We start from the raw sequence: 14,733 nt of genomic DNA on the forward strand, positions 1-14,733 counted from the left end.
AGTGAAGAAGAGGAGGCAGAAGAAGAGGACATAGACAACAGGAACAACTTGATCCAGCAATACTTCCAGTGAGACACAGGTAAGAAGACATCCCTGCCTCCTACATCTGATAAAATTGTTAGACCTATTATCTGTCTGTCACTTTCACCCAGTGTATGGACCCTGAATTGCCACTTTTCCTTACCATTTCACAGATGTGGCTCCCACTGTGTGACCTCTGCTATGTTACCTAATGGACTAGAGCTGTGTGACATAGGTATGTTGACAATAGAATGGACATTGCTATTTCCTCAGTTATTGCAAATACACATTTATGACAGCCAGACTGACTCCAGATTGTTTTGTGATTCAAAGGTGTTTATTTAAGTGCGAAATAGTGGAAGGGGTTGTAAAATGGTCAGGGATGATAGTGAAGGAATGTCCATGGCAGAGTCCAGTTATTAGTCTCACAGGTGCATTGTCCAAAGGGGCATAGGAAGTGGAGCTAGGGCAGTTGAAGGATGGATAGGGTGACAAAGTGGGACAGAAGGATGACATTCAGGGTGGTCTCATTTCTTTGCGGGGGTCTTGGCATTGTTCTCTGTCTTTGTCCTGGATCTCAGGGACCGCTTGCGGGGTGGTTCTCCATCTGCAGGGGGTGGGGTGCTGGTGTCGTGGTCCTGTGGTGGTGCCTCCTGTCCTCTAGCGCCGGCGGAGGTGGTGGGCAGTTCATCATCCAGGCTAGTGTCAGGGGCCCCGTGTTGTACCACAGTGTCCCTCATGGTGTTCACAAGGTCCTTCAGCACCCCTACAATGGTTCCCAGGGTGGTATTGATGGACTTGATTTCCTCCCTGAACCCCAAATACGGTTCCTCCTGCAGCCGCTGGGTCTCCTAAAACTTGTCCAGTACCGTTGCCATCGTCTCCTGGGAATGATGGTACGCTCCCATGATGTTAGAGAGGGCCTCGTGGAGAGTGAGTTCCATGGGCTTGTCCTCCCCCTGTCGCAAAGCAGACCTCCCAGTTCCCCAGTTTTCCTGGGCCTCTGTGTGCCCACTGCCACTGCCCCCAGGTCCCTGCTGTTCTTGGGTTTGTGGGTTTGCCTGGGTTCCCTGTAGTGGTGGACACACTGCTGCTTGACGTGTCCTGGGGACAGAGGTGTGGGCCTGCTGGGTGTGTGCTTGTGAGAAGGTAGCCTCTTTCTAGCCTTGTTACCCCCACTTTTGGCCTGTTTGTGAGTGTATGTCAGGGTGTTTGTCACTGTTTTCACTGTCTCACTGGGATCCTGATAGCCAGGCCTCAGTGCTCATAGTGAAAACACTATGGCCCTCATTCTGACCCTGGCGGTCTTTGACCGCCAGGGCGGAGGACCGCGGGAGCACCGCCGACAAGCCGGCGGTGCTTCAATGGGGATTCCGACCGCGGCGGTAAAGCCGCGGTCGGACCGGCACCACTGGCGGGGTCCCGCCAGTGTACCGCGGCCCCATTGAATCCTCCGCGGCGGCGCAGCTTGCTGCACCGCCGCGGGGATTCTGACCCCCCCTACCGCCATCCAGATCCCGGCGGTCGGACCGCCGAGATCCGGATGGCGGTAGGGGGGGTCGCGGGGCCCCTGGGGGCCCCTGCAGTGCCCATGCCACTGGCATGGGCATTGCAGGGGCCCCCGTAAGAGGGCCCCTAAATGTATTTCACTGTCTGCTGCGCAGACAGTGAAATACGCGACGGGTGCAACTGCACCCGTCGCACAGCTTCCACTCCGCCGGCTCGATTCCGAGCCGGCTTCATCGTGGAAGCCTCTTTCCCGCTGGGCTGGCTGGCGGTCTGAAGGCGACCGCCAGCCAGCCCAGCGGGAAAGTCAGAATTACCGCCGCGGTCTTTCGACCGCGGAACGGTAACTTGACGGCGGGACTTTGGCGGTCGGCCTCCGCCGCCCGCCAAGGTCAGAATGAGGGCCTATGTTTTCAGTATGTTTGTTATGTGTCACTGGGATCCTGCTAGTCAGGACCCCAGTGCTCATAAGGTTGTGGCCTATATGTATGTGTCACTGGGACCCTGTCACACAGGACCCCAGTGCTCATAGGTGTGCATGTATGTGTTCCCTGTGTGGTGCCTAACTGTCTCACTGAGGCTCTGCTAACCAGAACCTCAGTGGTTATGCTCTCTCATTACTTTTAAATTGTCACTAACAGGCTAGTGACCATTTTTACCAATTTACATTGGCTTACTGGAACACCCTTATAATTCCCTAGTATATGGTACTGAGGTACCCAGGGTATTGGGGTTCCAGGAGATCCCTATGGGCTGCAGCATTTCTTTTGCCACCCATAGGGAGCTCTGACAATTCTTACACAGGCCTGCCACTGCAGCCTGAGTGAAATAACGTCCACGTTATTTCACAGCCATTTTACACTGCACTTAAGTAACTTATAAGTCACCTATATGTCTAACCTTTACCTGGTAAAGGTTAGGTGCAAAGTTACTTAGTGTGAGGGCACCCTGGCACTAGCCAAGGTGCCCCCACATTGTTCAGAGCCAATTCACTGAACTTTGTGAGTGCGGGGACACCATTACACGCGTGCACTACATATAGGTCACTACCTATATGTAGCTTCACCATGGTAACTCCGAATATGGCCATGTAACATGTCTATGATCATGGAATTGCCCCCTCTATGCCATCCTGGCATTGTTGGTACAATTCCATGATCCCAGTGGTCTGTAGCACAGACCCTGGTACTGCCAGACTGCCCTTCCTGCGGTTTCTCTGCAGCTGCTGCTGCTGCCAACCCCTCAGACAGGCAGCTGCCCTCCTGGGGTCCAGCCAGGCCTGGCCCAGGATGGCAGAACAAAGAACTTCCTCTGAGAGAGGGTGTGACACCCTCTCCCTTTGGAAAATGGTGTGAAGGCAGGGGAGGAGTAGCCTCCCCCAGCCTCTGGAAATGCTTTGTTGGGCACAGATGTGCCCAATTCTGCATAAGCCAGTCTACACCGGTTCAGGGACCCCTTAGCCCCTGCTCTGGCGCGAAACTGGACAAAGGAAAGGGGAGTGACCACTCCCCTGACCTGCACCTCCCCTGGGAGGTGTCCAGAGCTCCTCCAGTGTGCTCCAGACCTCTGCCATCTTGGAAACAGAGGTGCTGCTGGCACACTGGACTGCTCTGAGTGGCCAGTGCCACCAGGTGACGTCAGAGACTCCTGCTGATAGGTTCCTTCAGGTGTTAGTAGCCTTTCCTCTCTCCTAGGTAGCCAAACCCTCTTTTCTGGCTATTTAGGGTCTCTGTCTCTGGGGAAACTTCAGATAACGAATGCATGAGCTCAGCCGAGTTCCTCTGCATCTCCCTCTTCACCTTCTGATAAGGAATCGACCGCTGACCGCGCTGGAAGCCTGCAAACCTGCAACATAGTAGCAAAGACGACTACTGCAACTCTGTAACGCTGATCCTGCCGCCTTCTCGACTGTTTTCCTGCTTGTGCATGCTGTGGGGGTAGTCTGCCTCCTCTCTGCACCAGAAGCTCCGAAGAAATCTCCCGTGGGTCGACGGAATCTTCCCCCTGCAACCGCAGGCACCAAAAAGCTGCATTTCCGGTCCCTTGGGTCTCCTCTCAGCACGACGAGCGAGGTCCCTCGAATCCAGCGACACCGTCCAAGTGACCCCCACAGTCCAGTGACTCTTCAGCCCAAGTTTGGTGGAGGTAAGTCCTTGCCTCACCTCGCTGGGCTGCATTGCTGGGAACCGCGACTTTGCAAGCTACTCCGGCCCCTGTGCACTTCCGGCGGAAATCCTTTGTGCACAGCCAAGCCTGGGTCCACGGCACTCTAACCTGCATTGCACGACTTTCTAAGTTGGTCTCCGGCGACGTGGGACTCCTTTGTGCAACTTCGGTGAGCACCGTTTCACGCATCCTCGTAGTGCCTGTTTCTGGCACTTCTCCGGGTGCTACCTGCTTTAGTGAGGGCTCTTTGTCTTGCTCGACGTCCCCTCTCTCTTCAGGTCCAATTTGCGACCTCCTGGTCCCTCCTGGGCCCCAGCAGCGTCCAAAAACGCCAAACGCACGATTTGCGTGTAGCAAGGCTTGTTGGCGTCCATCCGGCAGGAAAACACTTCTGCACGACTCTCCAAGGCGTGGGGGATCCGTCCTCCAAAGGGGAAGTCTCTAACCCTTGTCGTTCCTGCAGTATTCATAGTTCTTCAGCCTAGTAAGAGCTTCTTTGCACCAACCGCTGGCATTTCTTGGGCATCTGCCCATCTCCGAGCTGCTTGTGACTTTTGGACTTGGTCCCCTTGTTCCACAGGTACCTTCAGACAGGAATCCATCGTTGTTGCATTGCTGATTTGTGTTTTCCTTGCATTCTCCCTCTAACACGACTATTTTGTCCTTAGGGGAACTTTGGTGCACTTTGCACTCACTTTTCAGGGTCTTGGGGAGGGTTATTTTTCTAACTCTCACTATTTTCTAATAGTCCCAGCGACCCTCTACAAGGTCACATAGGTTTGGGGTCCATTCGTGGTTCACATTCCACTTTTGGAGTATATGGTTTGTGTTGCCCCTATCCCTATGTTTCCCCATTGCATTCTATTGTAACTATACATTGTTTGCACTGTTTTCTAAGACTATACTGCATATTTTTGCTATTGTGTATATATATCTTGTGTATATTTCCTATCCTCTCACTGAGGGTACACTCTAAGATACTTTGGCATATTGTCATAAAAATAAAGTACCTTTATTTTTAGTATAACTGTGTATTGTGTTTTCTTATGATATTGTGCATAGGACACTAAGTGGTACTGTAGTAGCTTCACACGTCTCCTAGTTCAGCCTAAGCTGCTCTGCTAAGCTACCATTATCTATCAGCCTAAGCTGCTAGACACCCTATACACTAATAAGGGATAACTGGGCCTGGTGCAAGGTGCAAGTACCCCTTGGTACTCACTACAAGCCAGTCCAGCCTCCTACAGTGCTGTGCTGGTGTTTCTGAGGGGGAAGGCCCTGTGGTGGCCTGTGACTGTGTCAGGGGAACCGACTGTCCCGAGGTCCCAGATGGGCCGGGGTGGTCATCTAGATCCAGTTGGACAGAGCTGTTGTCATCACTGTGGGCCTCTTCTGTGGGGGGGTGGACATGTCTGGAACCTCCTGTCTGGTGATGTTGGGTAGGGGTCCTGCAGGGATGAAAAGGCATGATTATTGCATCTGTGTGTGCCATGGTGTGCAATGGGTGGGTGACCCTGTACCCCAGTGCTTACATTCTTGTGTAGGATCTTGTGTGATAATTGTTTTGCGGTCTCTGTGGGTATGTGTAGTGGAGATGCTTTGGTGATGGGTGTCCATGCTTTGTTGTTGCATGCAGGGCTTGGTGTTGGGATCTGTGGTTTGTGATAATAGGACAAATGGGAGGAGTTGGAGTGATGGGGTGAGGGTGAGGGTGGGGGTATGTTTTGGCATTCAGGTAGGGTGGGGGATATGGTAGATAAAGATTTGACTTACCAGAGTCCATTCCTCCAGCTACTCCAGTGAGGCCCTCAGGATGCAGTATAGCCAAGACCTGCTCTTCTCATGTTCTTAGTTGTGGGGGAGAAGGTGGGGGTCCGCCGACAGTCCTCTGAACTGCAATGTGGTGTCTTGAGACCATGGAACACACCTTCCCCAGTAGGTCGTTCCACCTCTTCCTGATGTCATCCCGTGTTCTTGGATGCTATCCCACTGCGTTGACCCTGTCGACGATTCTGCCCCATAGCTACATCTTCCTAGCAATGGAGGTGTGCTGCACCTGTGATCCGAATAGCTGTGGCTCTATCCGGATGATTTCCTCCACCATGACCCTGAGCTCCTCCTCAGAAAACCTGGGGTGTATTTGCGGTGCCATGGGGTGGTGTGGGTGATGTGTGAGGTGGTGTCTGTTGTGATGTGTGGGGTGATTTTTTGGGGTGTGTGGTGTTTTGTGCGTGGATGTGTATGAGTGATGGTGTTGTGTGCCTCTGTATGCTGGTGTGGTCTTTGCTTTTCTGTCTCTCTGTTTCTTCCAAATTTTTCATTGTAAGGGTTTGTGGGTAATGTGGGTGTGTGTTTTATATTGTATTGGGTGTGTGGGAGTGGTGTGTGTATGTGTATCAGGTGTGTGTATTTCGAATTGTCCAATGTGGTTGTATTTTGAGCGCCGCGGTGTGTACCGCCAATGGTTTACTGTGGTTGAAAGACCGCCAGGTGGATTTGTGGGTCGTGATAGTGTGGGCGTATTCCTGTTGGTGTGACGGTGGAGGTTTTGTTATCGCCAGTTTATCACTGACCTTTGGTGTGGCAGACATGTGTGGGTGTCTGGATTTTGGCAGATTCCGAGCTGTGGGTCGTAATAGCTGTAGCAGAATTCTGCGGCCGCAGCAGTGTGTTGGTGGTCTTCTGCACGGCGGTAAGCAGGATTTACCGCCAATGTTGTAAAGAGGTCCTATGTCTTAGCACAACGTAATAAGCTTAATCTGCCCCTTGGGTTTTCCCCCTGGGGGTACACCATCCCTTATACCTGGAGGAAGAAGCCTGTAGTCTAGAGAGACAGTGTCCCCATGTGGATCAGGGGTCCAGCTGTCTAGGCAAGTAGCTGCAGAGAAGCAGTCAGCAATCAGCATGCAATCTTGGTCATCTGGCTAGAATCTCCCTCTAACGTGTCTGGGACAAGGAGGTGCTTTTAAAAAATAAAACAGCTGACATTGTAAGAAATAGTCCCCACATATGAATGTATTTTCTGACAATGTTGGAGACACAGCATACCATGTTTGTTGGCAACCCTATCCGACTGTAGCCTTGGAGAAAGCACAAAGTGCTATAGATGCCCTACTAAGAATGTAATGCTTTCCTATACAAAAGTACGAGATAAAGGAAATAAAACAGCACCACAAATATTGCTATTGCTAGCAAAATAAAGCAATGCTGAATAAAAATGTAACAGGGTTAAGGTGCACAGCGGCAGGGTTAGTTTAGCTTAAAACAACGTGTCTAACACATGGCCAAAATAGCTAGACAACACCCTCCCCTTGCCGGTCAACAGTGGTTTAAAAGCTTAAGGTAAAAGAAATCTAATAACTCTTACACAAATATATATATATATATATAGATATATATATATATAAATATATACATCTATGTCAGTAGTGACAAGTTAAGAGACACAGAGGCAGGAAAAGAACAATTTGAACAAGCCAAATTCAATAGTCAGTGTTCTTCTTCAGCAGGTGGTAAAACATCCAGATCATATTCAGGGAAATCCACAGAGCACTTGTGTTCCAAAGCCTGAGATCCAGCTAAAGCAGCAGCATTCCGTGTCATGCCCTCCATAGAGTTAAGAGTCGTGGCATCCATAAAAAACAACTCATAAATGGCTTTCCATAGCAAACGCACTCTCATCCTGCATGTCTGATAATGAGCCATCATCGAGAACATCAACAGATCAGCATTCAATGAAAGTAAGCAAAACATCGGTTGCACAAAATCCAGAACCAGTCGGAATGACAAAGACCAGTCACACTCCAGTTGTTCCAGGAGTGGTGCTCCGAAATACTGCATCATGCATTCACAACACAGTTACGCTGGCGGGAGTGCTTTCAGTACTCTTTATTGTGATGGGACAGCCATTTTGCAGAATAAGTAGCAACGGCAAAATGCCACCTATTATAGCGAAAGTAATCGGAAATCCCCTGAAAACACTCGAAAATATAGAATGTATGGCTGATGGTATTAAACCGAACATAGAGGAGAAGGTGTGAGCAAAAGCAGAACCAACAGCCTTAAAAAAGTGGGTGATTCCAGTAGTACTGGACGCATTAAATATTCGTCCCACAAGTTCATCAGTGTCTCGGAAAGTTTGTGTTTAAAAGTAACTGAATCTCCGCTGATGACCTCGCAACCTGAATCACATCGGTCTGACATGCAGATATAAGCGCCATATGTTTTTGAAACAATAAAGCCTTTAGTCTGCTCAACTTGTCAAAATGCATATCAGAAGTAGCAATATGAGGCCAAATGTCTGTTACTCCTTGAAACTGAGTAGGGGGAAAAAGGACATTACAGAAGCACGTAACAATTTGGGAGACTGAAACGATGTAAGCTATTTCAGCTCACATTCCACAACAGCTCTCACTGCTAAGGAGCACATAGCTACCATTGGAGAGCACCTTGGATGCAGGTCAAATCAAGGGGACTTGGACTCCCTTCAGATAACAAGCCAAATTTGCAGTGGAGGCATTAAACGCCCAGTGCAAGGACAGCTGTTTACAAACCATCGAATGGCTCACAGAAGTCTTGCATCTACTACATTTGTATACGAAAGGAAGCTCCCACACTTTGTGAATATAACTATCTCGCAACCTTTCATATCTGCCCACTGTAATGTGTTTTGAACAGGATGTGAATTGAAGTGTTGAAATGGGCAGATTTATACCCCATGTATTAGCCATTCAGCAGATGGTATTTCAGCCACAGTAAAAGGCTACTTTTCTAACTTTTCAATATTCGACATGACATATATTGCTTCTTTCTTAAAAATTATTTGTTGCTGTCGCATTAAATTAAATGTAGAAAAAATCTCCCTTCCACTCACGTGCTGGCAGGGAACGCGACCTGCTTTCAATGTCTGTAGTGTCCATCCTAATTGCATTATGGATCTTAGCTGACTTTGTCCATGTTGCCAAAATGATACATAACTCTTTTCTATATCTATTCCAGCGGATACAATGTTATTTAAGTGTATATTCGATCGGACAAGGTGTTAATCCCATTATCTACAATGGCTAATGCTTTCTGTAAGTTTTCCTGACCAATTTGTCTTAACCGGGTAGCTGCCTCTTGTTGGGAAAGCTTCCATATTTCATTGTATGCAGCATATATGAAGCGCTTTCTGCATAGTGTCCTGAGGCCTAACAGGAAATCTTGTATATCTGTGTTATGGGACAGGAGACTTACATTTTCTTTGAGAGCATCTAGTGAGGAGACCTTCATCCATTGCTGGCATAGTTTCCCTACAGTATGGCCCTCATTATGACCCTGGCGGTGGGTGATAAAGTCACGGTAATACCGCCAACAGGCTGGCAGTAAGTAATGCAAATTATGACCATGGCGGTGATAACTCTATAGACAGCCAATGTACCACACCAACTGCCACAGCAGAAACTACAGCCACCAGAGTGGTAGCCTCCAACAGCCAGACGGAAGACAAAGTACCACCCACCATATTAAGACACATCAATCCGCCAGCTTTTCCAGGGCGTGACCAACGCCAACAAAAGCCTGGTGGAAACAGCTCAGAAGTGAAAGGACTAACCATTGGAGACACAGGGAAGAACCACACCGCCATGGAACCCGAACTGCCAGTTTTCCTTGTGATCTTCTATTTATGCACTACCTGGAACACCAATGCTGATGAAGACAACGACAGTGAGTATAGCTGCCTAGCACACAAGGGAGGGTGGGAGGAAAACGAGAGTGACACACACATGCACCACACACACCCACCACATGCACGCCATACACACAACCAGCTGCATACGAAAACCAATGTGTCCCCGATAAAATGCCAGAATAATGCAAAGACAACAGGGATTGACTAAAGTGATTGTAATCAGATCTTCATTAAAATTAATAATTTGATTTGTCAATGAAACAGATATGTACATGTGTACACAAAGGGACACTGCCCAGTCCAACATTCATAGGGCTCACATTGCCACAGGGCACAGTCTAAGGCCCAAGTTGAATCTTGACCACCTCCATATAGAACACTGCAGTGGCATTATTTTTCAAATAGGTAGGCACCTCAGGGACGGGGGCACCTCAGCCGGAAGCGGGAACAAGCCCACTGGTTCTGGAGGGGGCAACATACCCATTGCTTTGTCCTGTGCAGTGCAAGGACAGTCTCTCAAGTGGGTGTCTTTCCCACTGGTCTGGAGGGGGCAACATGCCCATTGCGTTTTACTAGGGAGTGCAAGGCCACATTCGCTCAGATGGTTGTCTTTCCCACCATTTATGGATTGGGCAACATGTCCATTGCTTTGTCCTGGGGATTTCAAGGCCACAATCTCTGGAGTGGGTGTCTTTCTCACAGGTTCTGGAGGGGGCTACATGCCCATTGCTTTGTCCTGGGGAGTTCAAGGTCACAGACCCTGGAGTGGGTGTATTTCCCACTGGTTCTGGAGGGGGCAACATGCCAATTGCTTTGTCCTGGGAAGTGCAAGGCCACAGTTTCCCAGGTGGGAGACTACCCCACTGGTTCTGGAGGGGGCAGCCCGCACAGTAGCCCCTGGAGGGTGGACTACATGGTATCCGCAGGCCGTGATGACTCACTGTAGTGGTAGTTGCAGAAGGCTCCTGGGCAGCCCCCACACTCACTGATGGCTGCACGGTGGTGGTGGTTGGAGGATGCTCCTGGGCAGCCCCTTCACCCACTGATGGCTGCATGTTGGTGGTGGTTGGAGGATGCTCCTGGGCAGGCCCGCAATCACTGATGGCTGCATGGTGGTGGTAGTTGGAGGAGGCTCCTGGGCAGCCCCTGCAATCACTGATGGCTGCACATCACAGCTCGCGGTGGGGGCCTCGTGACAGCTGGTGGTGGTGTTGGTGTTAGCCTGACAGCTTCCGCTGGCATAGGGTGCCTCGTCTCCTCCTGTTCATGGGTCGGGGATCCCTTACCCTTTCTGGCAGGGATGGATGGGCTCTTCCCCTCTCTGCCATGGTGGTGCAGGCTCCTTCCCCTTCCTCACAGCTAGTGCAGGCTCCTTCCCCTTCCTCACAGATGGCACAAGCTCCTTCCCCTTCCTCACAGCTGGTGCAGGACTCTTCCCTTTCATCTCTGGTGGTGCTGGCTCCTTCCCCTTCAGTGGTGTAGGTCTGGTATCCTTACCACCTCGAGTAGGTGGTGCTATCATTGTCCTCGTGGACTGTTTGGCTGAGGTGCTGGGCTGTGTCCTTGGTACCCTGCCCATACCCGCCACCACCAGGGAGCTCCCATCAGAGGAGGTATCAGAGTCTGTATTGTCCTCTCCAGTCTCTGCCATGGTGCTCCCCTCGCCTCTGGCCCACTTGTTCCCTCGGTGTCGGTGGACTCTGCCTCCAGGGTCCTGTGGGATGCAGCTCCCTCTGTCGACGGTGCCTCTGCTCCTCCACCAGATGGTGCCAATGCACACAAGGACAGGATGACAAAACAAGAAAGGGAGGGAGAGAGACAAAGGATACACTGGGTCAATGACTGCACCAACACCAGAATTGGCGTACACAGCACCCTCACACACAGGGAACAGGCCTACGCTCTATGCATGACACTACCAGTGAAATGGCTAGTCACCAAGGCATGAGGAAGAGCACACACCGCCAACTGCAGCACACCTGTGACCTACGCAGCCCTGCCTAGAAGTGACTACTAACAAGCTAGCTTACCAGTGTTTGCCATGCAACCATTACCCTTCAGAGGACCTACGCTGCTATGTCTGGCTTGTGCTTAGGGGCACCCACTAACACAGATGTAACTGGGAGGGAGGTGGAGGAGGAGGTGGAGACAGTGGAGGCTGCGGATGTTGTTGTGTCTGCAACACTATGTTGTTTGTATGAGTGCCTGTGAGATGAAGTGTGGTGCACACCATAATCCCTTCTGTTTATGGACGCTGACCTGCAGAAGTAATACATACAGGAGAAATCCATTAAACAAACAGTCCAGCCTGTCACACACATGGCCCACCATACCCGATCCCATCACCATTGCAACACACATAGGACAGCTCACAACATGTACAGTGCCTAGAGACAATCCCCCCAACCTCACCCACCCTTACATGATGCCTTCACACACATCCCCATGCATTCATTGCACATACATTGTGCCCACAGTGTACTCACCTGTTGGTCTGGAGGCCTACACAGCAGTCCGTACTGGGGTAGGATCCCATCCACCAGTCGCTCCAACTCCTCGGAAGTGAAGGCTGGGGCCCGGTCACACAGGACATGGTAGGTTCCGGACACAGGTCACAGAAGCACATGCAGTGTAGGTCTTCTCCTGTGGAACGTCAGGAAACAAGTGAGGATTAAGATAGAAAATGACGATTAAGTCTGCGGCGGTGTATACCGTCACTGCCGGCGTAGATCCCCATTGGCCACTGTACCCAATGGGGCCCAATATTATCGAATGAGGAATTGCATGGCGGTTCACAACTGGCTACTGCCACAGCGCACAACGTCGGCGGAATTACCTCACTTCCACCTGTCCCTCCACACAGGACAGGCGGTCGCCATTTCAGGGGGGGCGCAGGCCTATCAATAATTGCTGCGTCATAGGATAAATAGGCACATACTTTTATATTAAACTGTCCCAAAACATGTTTGCATGATGTGGACTGCTGTCCTGGTATAGTTCAAATTGTGACAGCCTACTCACTCTTGTGTCCCTTAGATACCTACCGCTGCGGATGAATAGGAGATGGAGATATAGCCCCGTGTACAGACTCGTGGTGCACTCAGCTACACTGGAGGACAGGCACATTATACTCACCTATAGACTGCACAGGGCCACAATTACAGAGCTGTGTGCCCAGTTGGAGACTGACCTTTTCTCAGCTATCCATCATCTGACTGGGATCCTCACTCTTGTGCAGGTTCTATCAGTGCTCCATTTCCTGGCAACTGGTTATTTCCAAGTGACAGTGGGCTTGGCAGCAGGAATGTCACAGCCAATGTTCTCAATTGTGCTGGCAAGAGTCTTGTCCGCCCTGGCAACACATGTGCAGCTACATTGCTTTCCCCCAGGTGGAAGATTTGGCCACTGTGAAGGGCAGATTTTATGCAATGGGACATATACCCAATATTATTGGGGTGATTGACGGTACACATATTGCATTTGTCCCCCACCCGGCAGAATGAACAGGTGTACAGGAATCGTAAGAGTTTCACTCCATAAATGTGCAGATGGTGTGGCTGGCGGACCAGTACATCTCCCACGTCAATGCTAAATGTCAAGGGTCATGCATGATGACTTTGCTCTGAGGAATAGCAGAGTCCCAAATGTGATGGCCAAACCACAGAGGCACAGTGAGGACAGTGAGGATGAGGAGGCAGAGGATGAGGATGTGGATAACAGAACATTAGTGATCCGTCAGTACTTCCAATGACACACAGGTGAGACAGTGCAACTTCACATTTCTATTACTATTGGTGTATTCTGTGTGGCACTGGCATGTTGCATTACCTACTTGTTTCCTCTTCTTACTGTCACCTATGGATTATCATTTTACAGATGTTGGCGATATGACAACAATGTCATGATGTGATCACAACAGCAAGCAACAGGTCATTCATTCTATGCTCTCACTATGTACAATTCATTTGCAAAGGACGAAGCTGTTTCAATCAATACAAATTTGCAATACATGAAATACTAGTAGTCGAGTTTTGTCCAAGGGTGTTTATTGTAGTGCTAATAAATTGAGGGGAAATTAAATGGAATGGGGTGATGATGGAGGAAGGTCTAGGGTATTGTTCCAGTCTGTTTGTAGCACAGGTGCAGTGTCCAAGGGGACATAGGAAGGGGAGCAATGGCAGTTCCAGGTAGACAAGGGGACTGAGTGGGACACAAGGGGAACAATCAGGAGAGTCTATTTCCTGGCAAGTGTCTCTGGCTTCTGTCTGGGTCACAGGGAATGTCAGCAGGGTAGTTCACCTTCTGCAGGGGGAGGGATGGTGGTGGCCTGTGAGTCCTGGGGCTGGGCCTCTTGACCACTAGCGACAGCAGAAGGGGAGGGCTGTTCAGTTGACTAGCTGGTGGTAGGGCCCGCTGGTGTGCTGGTACCTCCCTCATGATGTTGGCCATGTCTGCCAGCTCCCCTGCTATGGAGATCAGGGTGGTGTTAATGGCCTGCAAGTCCTCCCTGGTCCTGTCCTCTCCCTGGCACACAGCAGCCTTCCCAGTGTCCCTGTTATCCTGTGCTGCTGTCCCCTGAACGGTGCACCCACTCCCAGGTCCCTGATTGTCTTGTGGGTGAGGTGTGGGCTGGGGTCCTTGTACAGGTGGGCACACTGCTGATTGACGTGTCCTGTGGACAGAGGTGTGGGTACGCTGGATGGGTGCTGTGGTATTGGTTCCTGATGGGGGAGGCTCTGTGGTGGTCTGTGAGTGGACTTGGGTGACCGGCTGTCCAGTGGTCCCTGATGGGCCAGGTACGTTCTCCAGATCCAGAAGTCCAGAGTTACTGTCATCACTGGTGGCCTCTCCTGTTGGGGGACTGGATAGTGGTGGCACCTCCTCTCCACTGACATTGGCTGGGATATCTGTGGGGATGTAAATGATGTATTATGCTTCAAGTATATGACATTTGTACTTTTGTAGCTTCCCCTCTATGGTTGGTGTTGCCCTGCCAGCTTTTGCTCGTGTATAGTGATGTATTGTGGGAGTGTTAGTTTCCCTATGTTGTGCATGCTTTGGTAATGGATTTCCATGCAGGGATGGGAGGGGTGTCCGTGCATTGGTATTGCATGCAGGGCTTGGCATTGTGGTTAGTCATATGTGTAGGTGCAGTGTGTGGGATGGTGTGGAGTGATGGGAGTCAGGGAGAGGGGGTGTGATGGCATGCAGGTATGGGGGTGATGATTAGTAAATGTTGGCTTACCAGTGTCCAGTCCTCCGGCTACTCCGGCAAGTCCCTCTAAATGCAGTGTTGCCAGTACCTGCTCCTCCCTCGCTGTGAGCTGTGGGAGAGGAGGTAGGGGTCCACCGCCAGTCCTCTGTATGGT

The sequence above is a fragment of the Pleurodeles waltl genome, chromosome 4_1 (assembly GCF_031143425.1).
Source record: "Pleurodeles waltl isolate 20211129_DDA chromosome 4_1, aPleWal1.hap1.20221129, whole genome shotgun sequence".
Lineage (NCBI taxonomy): Eukaryota > Metazoa > Chordata > Amphibia > Caudata > Salamandridae > Pleurodeles > Pleurodeles waltl.